Consider the following 27,043-nt stretch of genomic DNA (forward strand, 5'->3'; position numbering starts at 1 on the left):
GACTTCACCAATAATCCCATGGGTTGCCTTCCATACAACACTTGATTTAATGTTGTAGCATGACGTGGGTATCTTGATTACTCAGAATTTATAAAGATACCCAAATAAGTAGCCTCTTGAGTCATCAAAATAATGAATAACCAACACCACTCTTATGTCGGTTGGTAGTTTCATATTTCTATAGGCATTGAATGTGAATTCCTCATTATTCATCCTGAACTTGAGCTCTCCGTTCTCTATATCATCCATCGCTCTACCCGTGGCCATGAATTGTCTTCACAATATGATGGGAGTCTCAAGGTCTAATTTACAATCAAGGATAACAAAGTCATCCAGAAAAATAAAGTGATCAACTTTTACCAAAACATAGAATGATATGCCCAAGATTTTCTTTATTGTATGGTATGTCATCAACAACTGCATAGTTGTCAATTTGGGGGGACTATGCCCAGTTTCTTAAACACTACTAGCAACAGCAAATTAATGTTGAATTTGATTGTAATACCCCGAGTCTAGTACCACAGGCTCTACACAGTGCTAACAATCTTGAAGCACCACTAGCTAACTTATGACTGGTACAAGCTGTGGCAGTGCACAATAGTAATACTATAATAATAATATAACTAAAATCAACATGGAAATCTGGCAAAAAACTTTCCATAAGGTTCAAAACTGAATAATACTGAATAGAACAATGTCTGAACAAGGTATAACAATACCCAAACTGAAAAAAACTCTCTAAAATACTCTAGTAGAAAAAGCCTCTAAACTGTCTGAACTGTGGAGATGATAGGGCAATTCCCCAACTAACTCTGACTACTGAAATAACTAAGTACTAAAATAATGAAATAATGAAAAAATTATGTCATCGAACTATGAGGACTCACCACTGACTCTGACTGCTGAAATCTGAACTGCTAAGTGCGATCAAGAACTTGAACGTCCCAAACCTATGGTATAAAACACCATAGTGTAAGAGAAAATTATGCGTCAGTATGTGGGAATGTACTGGTATGCAAAGTGGGGTGGGCTGAATGCATGGGTTCATATGCATGAACAATAATAACTGAATAACATGAGTATGACTGAATGAGAGTACATGCATGAATACGTAAACTGTAACTGAGGTCATACTAACACTAGATACTGAGTTCTGAATACTAATGTACTAATGTATGAGTTTACTAATACTAGAATACTAAATAACTGAGTCTATTGATGTTGATATCTGATTTTACTAATAACTGATATCTGAGTGACAGTTCCTGATAGTCTAAAAAAAATATTGAACTATCTTAGTTCTATATTGAACTGGATGACTGTATCTGACAGTCTTGATTCTGAATAACTACCAGAGTTCTTTATAGAGCTAAGTGACTATATCTAGCAGTCTTGAATCAGTAGAACTAAACTGAGTTTTATTACTGAGACAGAATCTAAAATTGAGACTGTGGGAGGTAATTATCTAATAGACATGGCCCAAATCTAAACTGGTGGGGTCTAACTTATAACCCCAGCTAGAAGGGTATTAGTACCATTCCAAGGGTAAAGACAAGTTGTAAGTTAACCCTCTGCTGACAGGGAGCTCTTCTGTCAACCCCTCTCTGGTAGGAGAACTCGAATAAGATCTATTAATCCTAGACTCATAGGGTGTATCTCAACCTATGATGGCTATGTAGTTTTGGAATGAAAGGATTGCTTCTAAGGATCACACCCTCTGCTAGTGGGTGATCCTCCATCATTGGGTTCACTCGAGGCTGAATCCTACTCCCAACTGAATAGACACTGAACTAATTACCTAGTCATACTAGGTTTGACTGAACTGTTACTGATCATACTGTTTAACTGAACTAGACTGAGTTCACTGAGTTCTATTGACTGACATAATACTACTAAGTTCTTTTAACTGACTAAGTTTACTAAGGATTTATCTGATTACTGAATAGGACTGGACTGATACTGAGTTTACTGAGTTTTCCTGAGTCATATAACTGACTGAATTCTACTGATCATGGCTTGACTGAGAATATTCTTAAAACTGACAGAGGCTCTAGGCACACATCTAAATTATCAAGTATTAAATACCTCTAGGACTCAATAACATGGATATTAATAGGACATGACACTTTTTGGTCATATGACCATAGTCAAAAATTCATAATTCGATCATTGAGGGATTTAATGAAGCGCTTGATAATCATAATCTTATACATGAATATGAATGCATTCTAACATATCACAATTTCACCAATCTAATCTCATGATCATTCCATCAAACAATTACAAGGCATAAATTTAGCATGGGAGTTTTTTTAAACATGAGGGTAAAGCATGAGTTCATCACTTAGATCACCAATGTCATAATTCACAATTTGGCTCACTTAGGCATTTTAACAAACACATAGGATGCATAACTTTAGGCTTAGGCATGAACATTAAAACAATACATCATGATCACATAAATCAACTCAATTTCCTAGATTTCAATCCTCATACTAACATAATATCATGAAATACATTAAATATTCCAACTTGGAAATCATATTAAAACATCAATATGGTTATAATCAATCCACAACATGGAAATAACAATTTATGATTTTAAAATTGGTTTCTTGAGCTTCAAGGATTAAAGGGATCCTTGGATGAAATAGGATTTCCAACTTATGACGGCATAAATGACACTAAGTATAAATACTTTACTAAAATATTCTAAGTCTGGGACCCCTTTAACGAGCATTAAGGGTTAAATTTTTTCCTTGGACTTTTACGGGGTCTTACATTATCTTCCCATTGGGAACATTCACCCTCGAATGAGACTGATTGAGATGGGAGAAATGATAAACTAAAGAACATACTAGACATGTAGAACTAAAACATGATTTCATGACTGACATGACTGATAAGCTAAAGTTATCATACTTAACATACATATCTGATGCATGAATTACCGAATCATGAATGCATGACTAGAATTACTGATAGGATGAGTTTTTTCATATTGAACACACATATCTGATGCATGAATACATGACTAAACTGACTAATGAATGCATGACTAAATATGCAATAGTAATTGATACCAAGTTTGTAATGGAAATCTGGACATGGAACTGAGTAGGTTCAAGGAAAACTTTTACCTTAAACTGAAAATATTGATAAACCTAAGATCATTTACTAGACATACTGAGTAGAAACATAAAAACATATATGATTCTGATACACAGTACATCAACTAAATATTATAAATTGAGCTGAGCCCCTTAAATATATGGCTTACGACTTAGATTGGAATTTGAGGGTTAACTTATGAGTACCCCCTACTCCTACTGGATTCATTACTTAAAAAGAGAGTGGCATATTTATGTCATGATAGTTCAGGGGATTATAGTGCATCTCCCTCTTGGGACACTATGTCCCTCGAAGAATGCTGACTTTGCTGAGATATTGAGGAAAAACTAGGGTGATGCATAATGCACTTACGAACTAAATACAGACTAAATATCTAGGATCTGAAACTAAGACATGACACATGAACTAAGCTGAACACACAACAACCTGGTTGGTCCATCTTAGAATAGTTACATTCATTCATGAGATTTTGGATAGTGCGAATAGATGGGAAGCCCAACCATACAAACTTGTCTATCTGGATGCTAAACTAAATTGCTGTCTTAGCAGACTAACTCATGTTGAAAACTTATACTCGACTGAAGCATTTCTATGACACTCTTTCTATAGAGTTCTAGTGACTGTAGGGAGAAAGAAAGTCTTGGCCTGGTCTGAGCAGGACATTTGAATAGGAGATTGCCACATGGGTGGGATTCTTGTATTAGGAGGCAAGGCCTATAAAACATCATCTAAGATAGAGTGACCAAGCTTTATGAACTGTAACTACAAATTTTCAAGCTTAGACATATTCCTCGAATACTCTCTCAATTACAATCTCTACCTCATTACGACACTTCACCTGAGACTAATAAAAGTATTAACATGGGCGTTGAGCAAGAATACACAAACATACTAACTTATCTGATTAACTAGATTACTGATAGCTAAATACTGGGCATGTAAGACTGATCTGTACTTAGTCTAAATAATTAGGCTTGAAACTATAGAGTATTATACATGTGAGGTAAGGAATGACTAAGTAACATGGGATGATTAAGAATGATTTTGTGAAAACTATATTATTTCAGGACACAACACCCAACGTATAACATGATTTGGAATAGTACGTACTCTGAGGTACTGAAATACTGATAACTGAATAGCTAATGACTGTACACTATGGTCGGGTAGACCCAAAACTGAACTGATTATACTGGACTAGGATTGGGATTGATATTTTAGCTAGGACGGTAATTGAGGCTATAACTGTAACTAAGACTCATACAAAATTTAAATGCTGATTTTTTATAACTGAGGTTTCGACTTGTACTGAAGTACTGAATCCTGATGGCTAAGTAACTGATAATTGAAAGCCATGGTCCTATAGGACTATCTGAGTCCTTTACTGGATATTGATTACTGAATTGATGTTGTAATTGAGCTTGAGTGTCAAAACATCAACACCATAGATTCACCGAGGGATCTAAACTGAGGGTATATGTGACATAATCTGAGTTTTTGCTGATCATTAGGAGTGGAGCATGAGTTATAGGATGCATGACCGGAGTTGGAGTTTTTGAATTCATGGGATATGATTTGTATAACTTAGTAAACTGGGACTCCTCGTACTAGGAATTAGAAACACACACGATCCTATGGAAGGTTTGTGAATATAAGCCGTGATCGTAGAATTGAGATGTGTATTATGTATAAGTATCGTGAGGGTTGAAGTACATTGGACTGAGGTAAGAATTGTTTGAGAATAGTCTTCTTTTATTGATTTTTCCTACACATGCTAGAACTACTACTAAAATTTGGAAGGCATGACTTTCTGTGATGTCATAACCGTACAGTCCTTGTGTACTCAACGGGCTATGATAGGTTGACTTACTGGGTTGGAGACTGAGAATGGTCCTTTTAATATTTGGTCTGGCCTTAAGATTGACTGCTATGCAAAGAGTTACAAAAGAAAAGAAGCTTATAGATCTAAAGAGGCATAAACATGTATATAGGAGATTTGTAACATACTAGTGACTGCATCAGGAGGATTTTCCTAATCCTGTCGGGACTGAAGTGCATAGAGTTTGTTTGGGAGTTGCCTACAGGTGGCATTAGAAATGGTACCCCATTGATTCGGGTGACCGAACTGAGCTGAAGGATGACTATGCTGACTTTGTGGACTAGGCTTTGGATAGTCACAAACTTTGTGACCTGACTTGCCACATCCAAAATATATATCACTGTCGGCCCTACACATACCCTTATGATTCTTACCACATTCTTTTCAAAGTGGATTTATGTGAACACCTCTTGCACTGCTCTGAGTTTTAGAGCCTGACACCCCATTATGATTGTCATTCCTGTACCTTGGGACTGTTGTACTAGCTGAAGAGGGAACTGGGTCTGAAAATTGAGAATGGTTACCACCTCTTATTCTTTGTCGGGTAAAACTAAAGCTACCTATTCTGGCTCTCTTATTTTCTCTCTCCTTCTTCTTAAGTTTCTTCTCCTCAATATGCTGAACATGGACCATAAGCATAGATATGTCCATCTTCTTATCAACATCGTAGTCCTACACTCTTTAACCACTCTACCTGATACCCCATACACAAACTTGCTCATACTGGATCTACTGTCTGCTACTACATGGGGAGTATACCTGCTAACTGTATAAACTTGAGCAAATATTCTTTCACACTCATAGTGCCTTGCCTGAGATTGATGTACTCTAATACTTTGACTTCTTTCTATTCTAAGGGAAAGAATTTATCTAAGAAGGTCATAGCAAACTCTTCCCACTCTATAGAATCTGCATCTGTACCCCTGCCTACCTTCTACTTTTTAAACCATGTAATGGGCTACATCTTGTAGCTGATAGGTAGCTAACTCATAACTCTTACTAGAAGTAACTCCTATAATATTTGTGACTTTCTTGACCCGGTCGAGGAACTCCTGTGGATCCTCTTCAGACTTAGAACCTGAGAATAGGGGAGGATTTATTCTAGTGAAGTTTTAAATCCTGGATACAGTAGTACTGGCCACTGGGTTGGCTATAATGGCAGCTGGTTTCTTATTCTGAGTTGGGACTAAATTGAGTAGAGTAGTGAGTGCAGTTCGGAATTCGACATGGGAGAAATGCTCATCCAGAGGATCTACCTGGATGGGCTGAGGTGCTGACTGATTTTCGATTCTACTTTCCCTAGTACTTTTGGAAGGCATGATTTGTAAATAAAAGGAAGAAGTGTATTATATTGAGAGTTTAACTTGAGCTCACGCTCACTCGTACAATATGAATACTGAAAGAAGGTAAACTATTCCTAAAACATCTTATAGCCTCCTATCCAAAAGTGTGGCACGCAACACACCCATGCATAAAACTTTACTAGATATGGGATTTTAGACTTCTTAGGACTCTATTGAACCTAGATCTGATACCAAGTTTGTAACACCCAAAGTCTAGAACCCTAGATGCTACAAGGTACTAACAATCCTAAAGGACCACTAGCTAACCATGACGGGTAACTGTTGTGAGCACTAAATAATAGTAATACTGTAATAACAATATGACTGAAATAAATACAAAAATCTGGCAAAAAACTTTCCATATGTTTAAAACTAAATAATACTGAATAGAACAATGTTTGAATAAGGTATAACAATACCAAAACTGAAAAATAACTATATAAAATACTCTAGTTTGAAAATCCTCTAAATTGTCTAAATTGTGGAGTTAATGGGACAATTCCCCAACTAACTCCAACTGTTGAAATAACTAAGTATAAAATAATAAAATAATGAAAAAATCATGTCCTTGAACTGTGAGGATTCACCACAGACTCTGACTACTAAACTCTGAACTACTAAGTGCGATCGGGAACCTGAGAGTCCGAACCTATGGTATAAAACACTATAGCGCAATAGAAAAGTATTTATCAGCACTTAGGAATGTACTGGTATGCAAAGTGGGGTAGGCTGAATGCATACGCTCATATTTATAAACAATAATAAATGAATAAGATGAGTATGACTGAATGAGAGTACATGTTTGAATATGTAAACTGTAATTGAGGTCGTACTAACACTGGATACTGAGTTCTAAATACTAATGTACTAATGTCTGAGTTTACTAATACTAGAATACTGAATAACTGAGTTTACTGATATGGATATCTGAATTTACTGATAACTGATATCTGAGTGACTGTTCCTGATAGTCCAAAAAAATATAGAACTATCTGAGTTCTATACTGAACTGGATGATAGTATCTAACAATCCTATTTTTGAAGAACTGCCAGAGTTCTTTACTGAGGTAAGTGACTATATCTAATATTCCTGAATCTATAGAACTGAACTAACTTCTATTACTGAGACTTAATCTGAAACTTAGACTGTGGGAGGTAATCATCTAACTGACATGCCCCAAATCTAAACTGGTGGGGTCCAACCTATAAGTCCAACTGGAAGGGTGTCAGTATAGTGCCATGAGAAAAGACAAGCTATGAGTTAACCCTATGCTAATAGGGAACTCATCCGTCAACCCCTCACTAGAGGAGAGCTCGAATGAGATGTATTATCCCTAGACTCATACAGGTTTATCTCAACCTACGCTGGCTACGTAGTTCTAGAATGCAAGGATTGCTTCTATGGATCACACCCTCTACTAGCGGGTCATCCCCCATCCTTGGGTTTACTCGGTGCTAAATCCTACTCTAATTGAATAGACACTAGATTAATTTCCTAGTCATACTAGGCTTGACTGACCTATTACTGATCGTACTATTTAACTGAACTATACTCTGAGTTCATTGAGTTTCATTGACTGACGGAATACTACTGAGTTATTTTAACTAACTGAGTTTACTGAGGATTTATTTGATTACTGAATAGGACTAGACTGATACTGAATTTACTGAGCTTTTCTGAGTTATGTAACTGACTAAATTCTACTGATTATGTCTTGATTGAGATTATCCTCAAAACTAACATTGGCTCTAGGCACATAGCTAAATTTCCAGGTATTAAATATCCCCAGGACTCAATAACATGGATATTAATAGGACATGACACTTCTTTATCATATGACCATAGTCAACAATTCATAATTCGATTATTGAGGGATTTCATATAGCGCTTAGTAATTTTAATCTTGTAAATGAATAGGAATGCATTCTCACATATCACAATTTCTCCAATCTAATCTCATGAGCATTCCATCAAACAATTACAAGGCATAAATTTAGCATGGGAGTCTTTTAAAACCTGAGGGTAAAGCATGAGTTCATCATTTAGATCACCAATGAGTGATAATGCACAATTTGGCTCACTTAGTCATTTAACAAACACATAAGATGCATAACATTAGGCTTAGTCATGAACATTAAACCAATAAATCATAATCACATAAATCAACTCAATTTCCTAGATTTTAATCCTCATATTAACATAATATCATGAAATACGTTAAAGATTCCAACTTGAAAATCATATCAAAACATCAACATGGCTATAATAAATCCACAACATGGAAATCACAATTCATGAATTTAAAATTGGTTTCTTGAGCTCCAAGGATGAAAGGGATCCTTGGATGAATACTTTACATACCTGAGTTGATAATTTCTTAAAGGTTAGTAGTGAAATCTCTTGTAAATTGATTCTTAAATTAACAACACTATGGTTTTATCTTTGGGGATTTTCTAAATAATGAATATGATTAGCCAAAAAGAGGGTTAAATTTCGTGTTATGGGGGCTAAAAGATGTGGGAAAAGACTGACATAACCCTGAGGATGCGTCTTTAAATGATTGAAAACCACCCAACGATGTCGTAGCAGACGTGTTGTGTCGGTGTTATTGATGCTATAGCTGATGCATTGCGTTGAGTTTGTGTTGGCTTACTGGAATTTGACTTGACTTAAGGAAATCCTTATCTGTTGATGAGATTGTTAATATGGCGCTCCAACATCGCGTCGACTGAATGCTTTGGTCGATAGAACATTGTCTAAACGAGGTTCAAAAATTCCAAAACTCGTTCGAGAATCCCTATTGACATTCCTGATCATGAATTAACTTAGATATCAACCTTTTACAGACATAAAGGTCATAGAATAGGATTTACAACATATGAAGTCCTAAATGACACTAAGTATAAATACTTAGCTAAAATATTCCAAGTCTGGGACTCCTTTAACAGGCATTAAGGGCTGAATTTTTGACTTGGACTTTTGTGGGGTCTTATGCTGACTCACATAATGCTCTAGAAAACTTGGATGTCCCAATGGTTCATGGAATCATGAATGCTCTAGGATCACCCTTCTTTTGAGCTAGAGACTTAGATGTGATTTCACTGTAATGGTGCAACCCACCAACTTCCTCAAAACTAACCCCTCAATTTTTCATCACTAACTTTTTCATAAACCTAATGTACCCATCCATATGCTCTAAAGCCTTAATAAGAGGGATTTTCTATCTTAACTTTCGGTATGGCAATGAAATTCTTGAATATCCCTTCCTTTTTCTTCTATTTCAACCTTTTAGGAAAGGGTGGAGGAGGTAATGGATATGTCTTCACTTCAGGATCATTGACCATTCTCTTCCTTTTGTCCTTCACAGCCACACCTGTCACCTTTTTTGACTCTTCCTTAAGTCTCTCATCAACCACAATACTATTATTCCTCAACTCATCAACAATAGGCAAAGGGGGATCAATAGTAGCCTTACCACTACAAGTGGTGATGGATAGGCAATGACTATCATTTTTAGGATTTTTGAACTATATTGCTTAGAAGGGTGCCCATCTGCCTATGATTAAAACTTGTAGACATTTTCCCAAAATACTATAATTTTTTTATCGCAATAGCATGCAGAACTACCTTTTGATTTAATCTTGAGATGTCTACTTTAATCTCGATAAGGAAAGTTTCCTGAATTTCTTAAACCTTACCTATCTTGGACTACATAGCCTTCATCCTCGACTCAGTATCATGACTGTGATATGCTATAGAAATATAACACTTTTGATGCTTAAAACTTTGAAAATATGTATTACTTAAGGCTATTTTGTTGGATTTGAGGTGTTTTGGAGTGTTTTGCAGGAAATTAGGTTTTCCAGGCGAAATTCAAAGAAAAGATGAAAAGTGATGTTTTATCCACTTACTTGATCATTATGGGTTACTCTTGACACCTTATAGAATGTACGTTACCAAAGCATGTGATTGAAGTTGATGATTTGAAGCTTGGTTGCAAGTGCCTGAGTTGAAGAACTCGAGAGTTGATAGTGGTTTAGTAATTTGGCCATAAATTTTCACCCCGATATCAGATTGAGGTAACATTTTAATTGTTCGATAGCTATTTCAATTATCTATCTTATAATGGGGACTTTTACATCGGTTAACTCAACTTGTGGACCACAAGTATTAGATATAGTCCACAGGTGGGAAAAGTAGGTGCCAAAGGTCGAAATCTCGAGAGCTAGGCTGCAGGATTTTTACCTGTAATCTACACCTGCACCCTATGTTAGGACTTTAGGTACTACATATGTCATGTTCCAGACTGTGGGTATAGAGAGTAGGTAACCGCCGATAGTGATTTTCTGGGATCATTCCAAAATTATTTGTTAGGGTTTCCATGTGTCCTAAAAATACTACTATGATATTTTTAAGTACAATTATGTATTGGTAATTAAGTTTTACTATTTTAGTTAGGATTTGAACTTTACGTATTCTTGTAACCTATAAATAACCTTTAGTCTTTGTTTAGTTTATTCATTCATTAATTCCACACATTAATTTAGAAGTACATATTCACATATTGATTGGTTGAGAAGGAAGACCCATTGGGGCTAAGCTCTCAAACATCTTATTGTTCTTGGTTTGTTTTTGGGATTTTATCTTTCATCATTAAGTGATTAATTTTGTAAATTTTTCTATGGATTTCATGATTTATCCCATAACTATGAGCAGCTAATTCCCTTAGCTAGGGTTTTGGGAACCCTTGCAGATTAATAAAGTAGAGGAAGTGACAAGTTATTTTAGATAAAGATTCTTGAATATATTGGGTTTTCTTCATTCTTATTGATTTCTTAGAGGTGGCCAACATTAAGATCCCACCTACTTACTCTAAAAGAGGATTAGTGACTAGGAAATATAGATCATAATAGTAATTTGATGATTAACATTCAATCCACGCTACTAGGTATTTTCTATGTAAGATCATTAACTATCATCTAATAACTATAGACCCAAAAGGTAATAGTTTATTAAGATAATGGTTAGTAAGGCATTATTCTGAGACTCAAAAACTATTGATTGTACATAAGTTATCAAATTCTACATGCAACGTATTGGAATAGTTCAAGTGTGCATGATAAGTCTACTTAGTTGAGAAGCCAGGGGGAGCACACGCCTAGTGTTAGTCTTAGATTGTTTGCAACCAAGATCTGTCAATTATTTTCCTTTTTCTATTTCATCAAATTCCCTCTTTTACTTTCGCACACTGCTTGATTATTGTAACAAGTTTGACAAGTATTTCCTGCCTATTCAATGTGGGATCGACCTCAACCTAGTTGGGTTACTATATTTGACAACGACCATTTCATCCTTCAATTAGAGATGTATTTTGGGCATTTTCAAATTTTAGTGCCATTCCTAGGAAATACGGTCTCAAAATTCTTTATTGAAGTTGTTGGAGTTATTGGGTTTTATTTTCTTTTGTTTTGTTTGTTTTGTTTCCTGTTCTTCTTGAGAAGAAAACCTAGTCAAAGTAAGTATGGAGTAATATATTTATTGATCCTTTTCCTTTTTATATGGTGCAATATTGCATGAGTGTGGCAAATATAGTGTGTGAGCACAAGATAGCCGGTTGAAAATAGTAACACACCTTCTCCACAATAATCATAAGCTTATTCAAGATGTTGATAGGTTTGTCTTGGATATTTACCACCTATAAAATAATTGGATGCAAAAGTTTCTGTGTGTAACGCCCAACAAATTAGTTACAGGTGGTGTGAGACTAAAAGAATTCTAAAAGGCCAACTTGAGGAGATGAAATTGGAGGAGTCTAAAATTACTCAGCTCTTATGGATAGTGTCACTTTTAATGAGATCATCATAGAGCTATGTGATGATGTAAAGAAGACTACAAATTTTGAGTATGACGTGTTGGACCTCATTCAATGCATTTGTCCACATTGTGTTTGGATAATAAGATCTTGATCATGCTATCAAAGCCGTAAGAAGAGTTAAAGGAGGAGGAAATGTATGTCTATATTCTTGAATCTACTAAGCCAAAATCAAAGAATTACAATCCTCACATAAGGGCAAAGAAGTACAACATGCCACATTTATTTCTTAAGTTCTTTATTTTTCTACCTCTACCCATGAGCACAATAGGAAATTAGAAAAATAATTTAGGGTAAAGTTTATAAGTTCAAAGTGGAAAGATTAAATTGGAGGCATATTTCTGGCTACCTTTATGAAGTCAAAGTAATCAAGGTACCAATGGGCTTATTGGGAAAGTATAAGTACCCAACCAAGTACCACCACGCCATGACGTGAAATCGGCCACTGCTTGGGAGTCAACCTAAGGTATATTGTTGCTTGTATTCATGTTACGTGATTTATGTATGACCTCTGCACCTATGGTGCCATATGTATATTTGTAACTCTCTTGTTTTGTAGAGGCTTGATGCATTGGTGACAATACATGATTTTAAGTTGGGGTGGGTTTGCTTGTGGGTCTTGATGTCCTCTTGGGGTTTTTTTTGTCGTTCCTCTTTTGCTTGGAGTCTTGTTCCTAGTAGAACCGATATGTTTTGCCATATTATGCTTCGTTTCATGATGTTTGGTGGTTAACTAGGAGAGAAATCATATCTAAGGTAATTGATATATTTTTGTTAATTTTTGAGATAAAAAATAATACCTCTCCGATTGTCTATTTCTGAACTGTGTTTATGTATTTATATGTGACTGTTGTGAATCTTGTTATGGCAGTAGAATTAGGGGCATGATAATCATAGCTAACTTTTGCATGAACCAGATATGTAATAGTTTGTTGCATGACTCTATGCCAATGTGTGTGTGAGATACTACTTAGTTCCCTTTGTGTGTGAAATCCAGAACTTGCCTGGTTAGTCTCTCCTAAGTAGTATGATTGTCGGTTATGACAGGTTCATAGGCCATTTTTAATTTTAGTCCATTTTTATCCTACATAACCCTCCCTTTGTGAAATAGTATCCCTTGATTCCAATTTTGAGATTGAATGCCTATTTTTATTGTTACACCTTTCACCTTTCCATTTGTGTTATAATGAACGTGTTTTGGCCTTGATCCTCTTTGGATATTATCACCTTAGCTCAGGAAAAATGCCTAGGTTGTGGGTGGCTAACATAGGGGTGGACAGTGTAAAGTAGGTATGTAAAATACTAAAATAAAAGAAAAGTTAGTAGGGCTGGTGTGGTAGCAAAAGCAAAAAAAAAGAAGAAAAGTAAAGAAAAAGTTGAAAAAAACAAAGAATAAGAAAACGATACTCAGCCTGAATGTGCATAAAAGAATAGAAGGGAGAAATAAGGGTGGAATAAAAGAAAAATGTTTATTAAGTGAGACCCCAATTTTAGTGTAATGCCAAGGAGGTTTAGTCACTTTAAAAGTCCATATGTACCATACAAGCTCAAGCTTACATTACAAGACAAGAAAAGTCCTGTAGTGATCCTAACTTGACTGTCTGAAAGTAAAGAAATCTAAAATAAAAGCAAGCCTATGGTATTTGTCATGCATTGATTAGAACTTATTTTTGATTGTGAGTGTCTCTTGACCGTACCTACATTGACATGTTTGATTTCATATATGAATGTGTGGCACTTCTTTAATGTAAGGGCATATAGGTTGTATTGCTAGCTGCTTACTTATTTTGGTAGTGTAGCTTGTATATGCATGGTTGTTTGTTTTTAGTGTAATGCCATATCTTGATTCCCTTGGTCACATTGTTCTGATTTATTAAAACATATGGTTTTAAAAAGTATTAAACTTGGAGAGGGTAATGATCTTGAGCTTGAATTTAAAGATTGACCTTCATAGGTGTCTTAGATTCTCTTGGTTAAGCATCATTGTATTATTCTATTTTGTTTTGTTGCCTCGGTACATGTAATAGTCTAAGTTGAGGGTTTTGATGTGCTACAGAAATTAGCACTTTTGATTCTTAAAACTATGAGCATATGCATGTACTTAAGGCTATTTTGTTGAATTTTAGGTGTTATGAAATATTTTGCAGGAAATTGGGTTTTGGATACTAAATTCGAGAAAAGGATTAAAAGTGCTATTTTTGGACACATATTTGATCATTATGGGGTACTCTTAATACCTTCCGGATGATACATGACCAAAGCATGTGATTGAAGTTGGAGATTTAAAGCTTGGTTGCAAGTGTGAGTTTAAGATCCCCGATATTGCTACAGTAATTTGTCCATAATTTTTTACCCCGATATTAGATTAATATGAAATTAGTATTGTTGGATATCTAATTAAATTATATTTCTTATTGGGTGACTTTTTCACCTTCTAAGTCAAGTTGAGGACCGTAAGTAGAATATACGTTCCATAGAGGGGCAAAGTATGTGCTAGCGGTCGGAATACTGAGAACTAGGCTGCAGGATTTGTACCTATGGTCTACACCTGTGCCCTGTGCCAGTACCAACCGCAAGTACTACCTGCTCTCTGTTCCATACCATGGGTACATAGTGTAGGTGGCTGCTGACAGTGATTTTCCTGGATCGTTCCAAAAAAATTTCCTACTGTTTACATGTATCCCAATAACACTCTTATGATGTTTTTAAGTCCTATTATGTATGGGTAATTAAGTTTTCCTATTTTATTTAGCATTTGAAATCTAAGGTTTCTTGTAACCTATAAATACCTTTTAGGCTTTGTTTAGTTTATTCATTCATTAATTCCACACATTAATTCAGAAATACACATTCATATATTGATTGTTGAGAAGAAGGAACCTTTGGGGCCAAGATTTCAAATATCTTGTAATTCTTGGTTTGTTATATAATTCAAGTCTTTGGGGTTTCTTGTTTCATCATTGTGGAATTTATTTTGTAATTTTGTCTCTGGGTTGCATATTGACCTCATAACTGTGAGCGGCTAATTCCCTTAATTAGGGTTATGTAAATGTTGGAAGAATAACGAAGTAGAGGAAGTGCTAAGTTATTCTAGATAAAGATTCTTACATGTGTTGGGTTTTCTTCGTTCTTATTGATTTCTTAGCAGTGGCCAATGTTAAGATCCAAGTTAGATTATTGCTACATACTCCAAAAGTAGAGTAGTGACTAGGAAAAGAAAATCACAAAAGTAATTTGAAGATTAATGGTAAATCCAAGCTACTAGGTATTACCTAAGTAAGATCGTTAATTATCATCTAATAACTAGATACCTTAAAGTTAATACTTAGCTAGGATCAAGATAAAGGTTAGTAAGGCGACATCCTGAGACTCGAAAGGTAAAGGGTGAAATCCCTTTGCTCATCCCAAAGACTGCTGATGGTACATAACTTATCAAATTATGCATACAAGGTATTGGATTAGTTTGATAGTGCACGATAAGTCTACTGAGTTGAGAAGCCAGGGGAACACAAGCCTAGTGTTTATCTTAGATTATTCATAACCAAGAATAATCAATTCTTTTCCTTTTTCTATTTTCGCAAATCCCCCCTTTAGTTTTCTATACTGCCTGGTGATTGTAACAAGTTCAAGAAGGATTTCTAGCCTATTCCCTATGAGGTCAGCCCCAACCTAGTTAAATTACTATATTTGATAGTGATCGCTTCATACTTCAATTAGAGGTATATTTTGGGCATTATTAGATTGCATGGTGGAACATACCTGTCCTCCTTCCACTTGTACTCATACTTTCTTCTCTATCATAATCACATTCTCTATTCCAATCTTTATAACTATATCTATAATAGTTTCAACCCTGGTGCCCTTATCCCTTGGCTCTAAAACCTGCCAATTTAAGATCTAGGTACTTTTTCTTTTATTTTAAATCAAAATCATAAGATTTAGAGGCTTTACCCTATAAATCTACTACATTTACCATCTAAAAATTTAATGTTGTAATCTACTTTGTTAGGATCCTAATATTAGTTCTAAGTTGCATAATCTCTTATGCAATAGAATTAAACCACTCTATACTCGCTTGAAGCCCCAATAGCATAAGTGTCAACACCTCTCTGTGCCTTCTGAGTATAACATCCTTGGTTGGTAAGTGAAATCTGGTCTAAAATATCTAATGCTACTTCCCAGCATAGATGCATAAATGCTCCACCAGTGATTGTATTTACCATAGCTCCGGAACTAATAGTAAAGGATTGATAGAATATGTCAAATGAATTAGTCCATGAATGATATGATTGTGTACCATGCTTGACTTCTTCTTAAACTTGAGCCAGGCATCATACATCGACTCAGAATATATCTACCTGATGTTATATATCTTATCTTTGAATTTTGACATTCTTTCTAGAGGGAAGAAATGGTCTACAAACTTCCTGCATAACTTATTCCAAGTAGTAATCAATCCTCGAGGAAGTTCCCCCAACTACAATAAGGCTTCTCTAGTCAACAAAAAAGGGAACAACCTAAGTTTGAGTGCTTCCTCATCTACCCTAGGTATATAGTATGAAGTGCATATCCAAATAAAGTTTGTAAGATGCATGTTTGCATCAACCATAGACAAGACCACAAATAGAAATTTCAATTTCAAGAGTTGGATCATAGCATAAGTTATGTTGTAGACCATACTTGGTGGCAAGGTAGGAAAAATAATGGCTCCTATCTTGATAGGCTTACTGTAACCCATATCCTCTTTTGATCATTATATAGAGGTAACTATTAGTATCTCTACCACCTCTATCTTTATTTTTATTTCCACTAAGTTTCACTCGATTATCTTCTTCTCGTCTCTACCTAGAAAGCTCTGCCTTTAAGCATTTGCTTTCATCCTTTAGTTAGCACATTCCGCTAATAATTGCTCAGTTCTCTAATAAATAATATTTTGAACATTTTTAGTCAAAGGAGGCATATCATTAGTATCATCCTGAACCCCTTCAAGATGGCCTTCACGTATGTGTTCTATTATCGTATGATTTGGATGTAGAATTCTCTTAGGCTTAGTCATTAGTGGGATAAAAGGATTTCCTTGACTCCTGGTTTTTGGCATATACCCGCATATACCCAACTAAATATAGAAAGAAAAAACCAAAAAACTTCAACAATCTTTAATTAATAATCATATCATAATCCACTAAAATAATGCCAAAATTTTCATATTTTTGAAAGTTATACCTCTAAAAAGGCTAATGCAATCGATGCAAAATATTATAACCCAAATCAGATTAGGGTCTAACCCATAGTAAATACGTGAATTATCTCTATGGTTTGCTAAAATCAATGGGCAGTACAGAAAAGTAAGCGGGGACTTTGTTGTTGTAAATATTAACAACTCAAATACTTTGGTTATAAAATAATCATAAATGAACACTACGCTTGTTTTCTCCCTAGCTTCTAACTCTATAAGATTCATGTGCTTAATCTAACTATAAAACTATTATGCATGTTGAATCTGGTAAGTTAGGTATCACCATCTGCCTCTTAGGATACTTTGGTAAATTTAACTCATCTCTTCTCGGTCTCAGAGTGTTGCCTTACGAACCTAAAACGCCCTATGTTTTGACCCTTGAAAATTTCCTGATTCTTTAATATTTTCATCACTATACAACTCACTATATATGTTGTATGGTATGGGAACGAGTCATGTGACCCAACTCATAAGTTGTCCAGTGTGTGATGATTGGGTTTCTGTTGTGGTTACAACTTAGTGGGAATGGGTCATATAGTTTTGTGATGATTTGTTAGGTTGGGAATTTACTTAAGCTAAAACTTAGTAACTTGACTTATTTGTGAGTATGAGTGGCTCACTAAGAGCCGTTAGAATATGGTATGAGTGGTAAGATATAGTCATATATTTTTCGGTATGAATTACTTTGGATTCTATCTTGGGTACGACTAAACCATACTAGTCGTATAGTGTGGTCACGAGTTGGTGCCATAGAGTCATATAGTGGAGAATGTGTGGATGTCTAACTTTAAATTCTGGGTACTACCAGATGGTACTAGTTGTATGTTGTGGTGATGAGTTGGAGGGTCAACAGGGGTACCTATGGAAATTTTTACAATTTCAGTTAGGGGCATTATAGACAGTTCCCCTCTTAAGTACTCTTGATACCGTAACATAAAACACCTTTTAGGACTTCATTAACCTTCTATTCTCAATCAAACACTCTTAAACACTTAAAATATCTTTTAATCTTAGGGTTTAAGAAGAGGCTAGAGTTTCATCAAGGCAAATCAATTAAGGCTCTTTAGGGTGGTTTCTCTCCATCTTCCTTGTTGTCTAAGACATGTTTCTCCTCCCACATTGTTAGTTCAACTTAAAATATGATTTAATAGATGGTTTTCATGGTATTATTGAGGTTATATTTGTGGTTTTTAAATATATGTTGGGTATTTTGGATGTTCTTGGTTGGATAATGTTTTCCCATGTTTTTCTTATGGTTTTTTATGTTATAGTCATGGTTCGAACATATGCTTACATGGGAATGGTTAATTGATACTTGGTTTTGGTGTTGGAAATTATATTCCCTTAGCATGTTTTTTTAAAATGCCAATGAAAATGATTGTCAGATAGTTTGACTATTTTTGAAATCTTTGCAATGCATATCATGGTGATGGAACTTAAATTGGTTTGGTTGGTTTTAAATAGACTAGGAAGGCCTTGGTTACCATGGCTTTGGTTTAATTAGAAACCTTGTAGGGTACATGGAAATCCCCCAAGAATTGACTAATGACATTTCTTGCAAGCTATGGAAGATATAAAGATACCAATTCATGATGCCTTAATACTTAAATCCTGGAATTGGTGGTTGGGTTATGTGCTAAATGTTTTAATTGGTCAATAATGGTAGGTTTTAATACCCAATTGTGAAGGTATGAGTCTGATGGACGAACACTGGAAACTCATGTTTGCCGACATGAGGGGTTGTCATGGTGACCATACATTTTTTGGGTACACGGGAATCCCCTAAGTTTATACTTGTATATATTTATTATGGAGGGAAAAGAGTACATGAGACTCCCTAGCCCTATGATATCTCTGGTTCGTACGGCTACATGCACTGGTTCCTGTTCATGGTGTAATATTTGGCCCATATAGCCCGTGGATAAATTATGACAGTAAAGCTATACAACCTAGGTTAAGGTTTTAAATGAACGCTTAACTCGGTTCTCTTTCTCGGCATGATATATATGTATGTATGTGATTGCATATGGTTATTTGATTTGATTTTAAATAAAGGCATTATTTTATCCTTATCCTAATTATATTCTAGATTTCACCCACTAACCATCTTTGGATGTTGTAGCCCCCACGTGATGTAAGAACTGGCTATACTACTCCTCCTACTTAGTGACTTGGATTAGGGGACAGTATTTATGTCAGACTAAAGTGGAGAGCTTCCATACTCCGGGAGATTCAGTTTTATGTGATGGATTTCTTTTTATACTTTTTGTTATTTCCTGGACATTGGTTTTTTATATGGTTGGAGGCATGTCCCGACCAGATGTTCTTGGATTTCAGTTTGTGGCTTTGTGTGACTTTTATGGGGATGGGTGATATCGGTGTTGGTGTCAACCTTGGCACTGGTATTGGTATTAGGGTTGACACCAGTTGGATGTTTGGTTGGATATTTGGTTGGTTATGGTTATGAACTTCTTTAAATGTCTTCTAATGAATTTTTTATACCTTATTATATGTTTAAAATTCATCCAACATAGGGCATAGGGGGGTTATAGTGGGGTGTTGGGGTAGTCTCTGGTCCTAATCAAACATGAAATGCCTGACATAACTAGAACCTAGTTTGGGTCATGTCAGATTGGTATCAGAACCCTAAGTTCATAGTCACTTGGGAGTCCACAAAGTCATATCGAGTATATTCTCTTTCAAGAGTGTGTATCACGCCACACTCATAAGGGAGAGGCTATGAGGCATTTTGAAATGTTTCTCTTTCTTATGTTCCATTTTCAAGTTCTAGAGTCTAAGGTCTTGAAATCTCCTCTAAATTATGTTTGTTCACTTTTTAGATCATGCCTCGTCGATGATCTGAAGCTCACGAAAACTTCATTGTCCTACCTAGTGATAATGTTGATAGGACCCATCCTACTTATGGGGTCTAGACCTGGTATAGGGGTCCATTTCCTGATTTCCCTCCTTGATTTCCACCGGTTCTCTCTAATCCTCCTCTAGCTCCTTGGGATAATGTGATGAATGATGAGTTTTATCAGTCTATCCATATTTTAACTTAGTTTGTAGATTCTCAGTCGAAGCATGGTGCATGTGTTACTCCATCTTCTGAGGCCATAAGGGTTGGCCAGTTCATAAGGTTAAACCTTTATACCTTTACTGATGTTAAGGTAGAGGAGGATCCTCAAATTTTTCTATATGAGATGGAAAAGGTCTTCCATGTTATGCATGCCAATAATGTGGAAGGCTTGGAGTTTTCCACCTACCAACTAAAAGATATGGAGTAATAATAGTATGGGGAATGGGATTAGTCCAGGGGTGATATTGATGAGTCAACTCTATGGGAGGATTTCTCTAATGCTTTCTTAGACCGATTCTTTCCTCAGGAGTTAAGAGAGGCAAAGCCAAAAGAATTTGTTAACCTAAAGCAAGGAAAGATATCAAGAAGTGTGCCTTAAAGCTTTACTAACTATCTCGATATGCTCTGGGATTAGTTTTTAGTATGAGGGCTAGGATGAGGAAGTTTGATTTTGGGTTATTCTGGGACTTGATTTTGGAGAGTAAGGTTGCCTTGTTGATTAATGACATGGATATTTCTAGGTTGGTTGTGTACATACAACATGTGGGGGGAAAAAAGATAATGTTTCTGAGATAGAAAGATGCAGGTCAAGAAGTTTAGGTTCTCTGAGTAAGGTAGTCGCCAATAGTAGAGCAGTAAGGATGACGGGAAGTGGCCCAAGAAAAAGTAGGGAAATTCTGAGTCTTAATCGATGGAAGTGCTCCCTACCCAAAGCCATTGAGTTACAGACGTTTCTAAGGTAGAGATAACTTCAGGTCATAGGGTGCCTAATCGAAGGCTAGTAGGCCCCAGTTAGCTTCATCATTCCTTCTAATAGGTTTTTGGTAGATTGAATCCGGGGTTTCTTTGATGAAGCAAGGGGTAGGTTCTTCAACTATTGTCATATAGGGCATATTCTTTGAAACTCTCTTATTAGTAAGGTTGCTTCTAGGGAAAACAAATTTCGTGTTGCCTCTTCTTCAGCTCCGACACCATAGAGTGCACCATCTGGCTCAGATACTGGTCGAAACTATCTCTATGCTCTCACTTACCACCAGAAGTCCAAGGTATCACATGATGTTCGGACTAGAATGTTGAAAATCTTTTCCTGTGATATGTACTATGTACTTGATCCAGGGTCCACTCTCTCTTATGTAACCCTATTTCTAACTTGCATTTTGGTTTTTGTCCTGAGTATGTTTCGGACCCTTTTTATTCTTTACCTTGGTAGGTGACTGTGTGATGGCTAAAAGAGTCCATAGGGGTTGTGTGGTATTTGTGGGTGGTCAGGAGACATTGAAAGATCTGTTTGAATAGAACATGGCTGATTTTGATATCATATTAGGGATGGATTGGTTGCACTCATTCTATACTTCTCTAGACTGCCGGACCCATAAAGTCGTCTTCAAATTCCCTAATAAATTTTTAATTTGGTGGTATGGTGGTTCTCTAGCTCCTAGGCGAAAGTTTATATCATATCTTAGAGCTTGGAGATTGATTTCCAAGGGGTGGCTCTACCATCTTGTCTGGGTTAAAGATTTTAACTCACAGGGTCCTTCCATTTGTTCTATTCCTGTGGTGAATGAATTTTCTGAAGTATTCCTTGATAACCTTCTTGGTGTTCCTCCCAATAGGGAGATTGATTTTAACATTGATCTAGTTCTGGACACTCATCAAATTTTTATTCCTATATATAGAATTGCTCTGCCTGAGTTAAACAAGCTTAAGGAACAACTCAAAGATCTATTATACAATGGTTTCATCCATCCTAGTATGTCCCCATGGGGTGCACCAGTGTTATTCGTGCATAAAAATGATGGTTCCTTTCTGATGTGTATTGATTTCTGGAAGTTCAATAAGGTGACGATAAAGAATAGGTACCCTTTTCCAAAGATAGATGATTTGTTGATCAGTTGCAGGGTGCTAAGTTTTTCTCTAAAATTGATCTCAATTTATGTATCACCCGTTAAATATTAGGGAGGTGGATATCCCTAAGACATCTTTCTATACTCAGTATGGACATTTTGAGTTTCTAGTTATGTCTTTTGGGTTGACCAATGCTGAGTGGAATTCATGGATTTGATGAGTAGGGTCTTTCATTAATTTTTGGATTTGTTCATTATTGTTTTCATATACGATATTCTGGTGCATTCTAAAAGTGAGATAGATCATGAGAATCACCTCTAAATTGTATTATAGACCTTGAAAAAGCAGCAGTTGTATGGAAATTTTCAAAATATAGGTGAGTTCTGGTTAAACGTTGTTACTTTTCTAGGTCATGACATTTCTAGAGAAGGGATTATGGTAGTTTTTCAGAAAGTTGCAATGGTGAAAAAGTTGGCTAGATCCATGACTCTAACTGATATTTAGAGCTTCTTGGGTTTAGCTGGATACTACAGGAGGTCTATGGAGAGTTTCTCGACTATAATTTCCCTGTTGACTAAGTTGACTCAGAAGAAGGTAAAGTTCTTATAGTCTGATGCTTATGAAGGTAGTCTCAAAAACCTAAAGGATAAACTAACTTTGGCTCCGGTCTTGACTCTGCCTGAAGCCACTGACAGGTTTGTGGTCTACTATGATGCATCTCGTGTAGGACTTGGCTTTGTCCTAATGCAACATGGCAAGGTAATAGGTTATGCCTCTAGATAGTTCAAGATGCATGAGAAGAATTATCGACCTCACGACTTGAAGCTATTGGTTGTGGTGTTCACATTGAAATTCTAGTGTCACTATTTGTATAGAGTACATATGGATATCTTTTCTGATCATAAGAGCTTAATCTCAGACAAAGGAAATGGCTTGATCTTCTTAAGGATTATGACATAAGTCTTCACTACCACCCACGAAAAGCTAACATAGTTATTGATGCTCTTAGTTGGTTGTCCATGGGGAGTCTATCTCATTTGGAGAAGGAGAAGCAAAAGTTGGTGAAGGATATTCACAGTTTGGCTAACCTTAGAGTTTGTCTTTTGGACTTCGAGAATGGTGGTATATTTGTACAAAAAGTGGCATAATTGTCTCTTGGTGGTGAAATCAAGGAGAAATAGATGTTAGATCCTGTCTTAAAAAGGATCAAGGGTGATATAGTTGAGAAAAAGGTTATGGCCTTTTAGATTGGTGGTGATGGTACCTTGCAGTACAAAGGGAGATTATGTGTTCCTGATTTGGATGGTTTGCGATAGAGGATATTGGCTGAGGAGCATAAGTTATGCTATGTTGTTCATCCTAGTTTGACAAAAATGTATCCCGAACTTAAGGAGATGTATTAGACTAATAATATGCAGAGTTGTATGGAAAATTTAGTGGCTATGTGTATGGTGTGTCAACAAGTGAATGTTGAGCACGTGAGGCCCGAAGAGTTATACCAAGAAATTGAGTTGCTTGAATGGAAATAGGAAGTGATCAAATAGACCTCGTTACTGGTCTTTCTTGATCTCAAAATCAATTTAATTCGGTTTGGGTCATCGTCGATAGGTTGGAAAGGTGATTCGTGGTACTGCTTTTCACCTGCAGTAATATGGTAAGCAAAAAGGACTATTTAGACGTTGAAGAATATGCTTCATCCTTATGTAATTGACTATGGTGGTAGTTGGGTTGAGCACTTGCCTCTTTTAGAAATTGCATACAGTAATATCTACCACTCTAGCATTAGAATGGCTCCATCTATGGCATTGTATAGTAGGAGGTGTAGGTCTCCTATTGGGTGGTTTGAGGTTGGTGAGGCAGACATGTTTCACCTGGAATTGTTTCACCAAGCTATAGAAAAGGTAAAGGTGATTCGGGATAGGTTTAAGGCTGCTCAAATTCACCAAAAGTCATATACGGATGTGAAGCATAGGAAGTTGGAGTTTGAGGTTGGGGATGAAGGTGTCTCCCATGAAGGGAGTGATGTGGTTTGGGCTGTATGTAGTTTTGAGGAGGGTTTTCAATGTTGCGTATAAGTTGGAGTTGCTTCTAATTTGAGCTACATTAACTTGGTGTTCCATGTTTCTATGTTAAGGAAGTGTATAGGTGATCCATCACAAATTATGCCAATCCAGGATATGGTATTTTGGATTCCCTATGTTATGAGGAGATCCTGGTTGAAATCTAGGATCGTCAGGTTTGTCGATTGCAGACCAAACATGTGGCCTCGATAAAGGTTCTATGGAGGAACTACAAGGTGGAAGAGGCTACATTGGAAGATGAAGTGCACATAAAATCCTAATATTCGTTCTTATTCTCCGTTCCAGAAATTCGTGCTCAAGGTATGTGTTGTTCTTATCATTATTGTTTTCTTTTTTGATAAAGGTAAGAGTAGAGACGTTTGGGGATTTAAAGGTACTTGTACAACCTTTTTCCATCATTCATGGATAAATGATCCAAGTGAGGGAGAATTGAAACATATTGTGTTTTGGACCTTTATTCTTGAGTCTTGAACTTTATAGTCATTATGCAACTCACCATATGTGTTATATGGTGTGGGTATGGTTTACGTGACTAAATTGTATGTTTTCCAGTGTGTGGTGGTTAGGTTTTTGTTGTGGTTACAACTTTGTGGGTAAGATTCGTATGGTTTGGTTATAATTTGTTGGGTTGGGCCTTTACTTAATTTGGAACTTAGTCACTTGACTTGGCTCCGAGTACGAGTGGCTCACTAAGAGCCATGAGGATAGGGTACAAGTAGTAAGGTGTAGTCGTTTGCTGTCTAACATCAATCCCTTTGGGTTCTATTTTGGGAATGACTGGACCATACAATTCGTATGGTTTGGTCATGAGTTGGGTCCATGGAGTCGTATGTTGGATAGTGTGTGGATGTCCAACTTTTTTTTCTAAGTAAGACAATTGTGTCAGTCGTATGTTGAGGTGACGAGTTAGAGGTTCAACTCGTACCCACCTGCGTGAATTTTTACAATTTAATTTGGGGGCATTCTGGACATTTCCCCTCTTAAATCCTTTTCACAACACGACATAAAAGACTTTTTGAGACTTCATCAACCTTTAATTCACAATCAAACACTCTTCGACACTCTTAAAATCTCTCTCAAGATTAGGGTTCACAAATCGGCTAGGGTTTCTTCAAGGCAAATCAATTAAGGCTCTTAAGGGTGGTTTCTCTCTCTCTCCCTTATTGTCTAAGTCATATTACTCCTTCCTCATCATTAGTTCAACTAATGGAATTATTTAATGCATGGTTTTCATGGTATTATTTTTGTAATATTTGGGTTTTGAAATATATGTTGGGGATTTTGGTTGTTCATAGTTAGATAATGTTTTCCCATGTTTTCTTATGTTTTTTTATGTTATAATAATGGTTTAAATATGTGGTTAGATAGTAATGGTCAATTGATACTTGTTTTTGGTTTGGAAATCTATATACCCTCAACATGTTTGTTAAAATGCCAATGAGAATGATTTTGTCACATAGTTTAACTATTTTTGAAATCTCCGCATTGCATAATATGGTAATGGAACTTAAATTGGTTTGGTTGGTGTTAAATGGATTGGGAAGCCCATAGTGGCCATGGCTTTGGTTTAATTGAAAACCTTGTGGGGTACATGGAAATCTCTTAAAACTTGGCTAATGACATTACTTAAAAGCTATAGTCAGTATGAAGATACCACTTCATGATGCTTTGATATTTGACTCCTGGAATTAGAGGTTGGGTTATGTACTGAATGTATTAATTGGGAAATAATGGTGGGTTGTAATATATAACCGTGAAGGTGTGAATCTGATGGACGGACAGTGGAAACTCATGTTTGCCGACATAAGGGGTGGTTATGGTGACCATATGTCTGAGAGGTACATGGGAATCCCCAAGTTTGTAATTGTATATATGTATCATGGATGAAGAAGGGTACACAGGAATCCCTGGCTGCTATGATATCTCGGGTTTGTGTTGCTACACGCACTGGTGCCTGTTCAGGGGGTAACACTGGACCCAAATTGCCCATGGGTGGATTATGGCATTAAAGCTATACAACCCATATTAAGGTTTTAAATGCATTCTAAACCCAGTTCCCTTTCCCAACATGATATATATGTATATATGTATGTATGCATGTGATTTCATATGGTTATTTGCTTTGATTTTAAATAATGGCAATATTTTATCCTTATCCTGGGTAAATGTTAGCATTCACCCACTAATAGTCTTTGGACGTTGTATCCCCATACAATATAGGAACCGACCATACTACTCTTCCTATAAAGTGACTTATATTTGGGGATAGCATTCGAGTCAGACTGAAGTGGTGAGCTTCCAGAATTTGAAAGACTCCATTTCATGCGATAGACTTCTTTTTATACATTATGTTATTTCCTTGACTTTGGTTTTATCTATGGTCGGGGGCATGTCCGGACTGGATGTTCTTGGATTTCAATTAGAAGCTTTGTGTAACTACTATAGACATGGGCGGCGGAGGTGTATCTACCTTGGCATTGGTATTCAGGTTGATAGTAGTTGGATGTTTGGTTGGATATTTGGTTGGTTATGGTTATGAATTTATTTAAATGTCATCCAATAAATTTTGTTAAAT

This window comes from Capsicum annuum, chromosome 10 (assembly GCF_002878395.1).
Source record: "Capsicum annuum cultivar UCD-10X-F1 chromosome 10, UCD10Xv1.1, whole genome shotgun sequence".
NCBI classification, from domain to species: domain Eukaryota; kingdom Viridiplantae; phylum Streptophyta; class Magnoliopsida; order Solanales; family Solanaceae; genus Capsicum; species Capsicum annuum.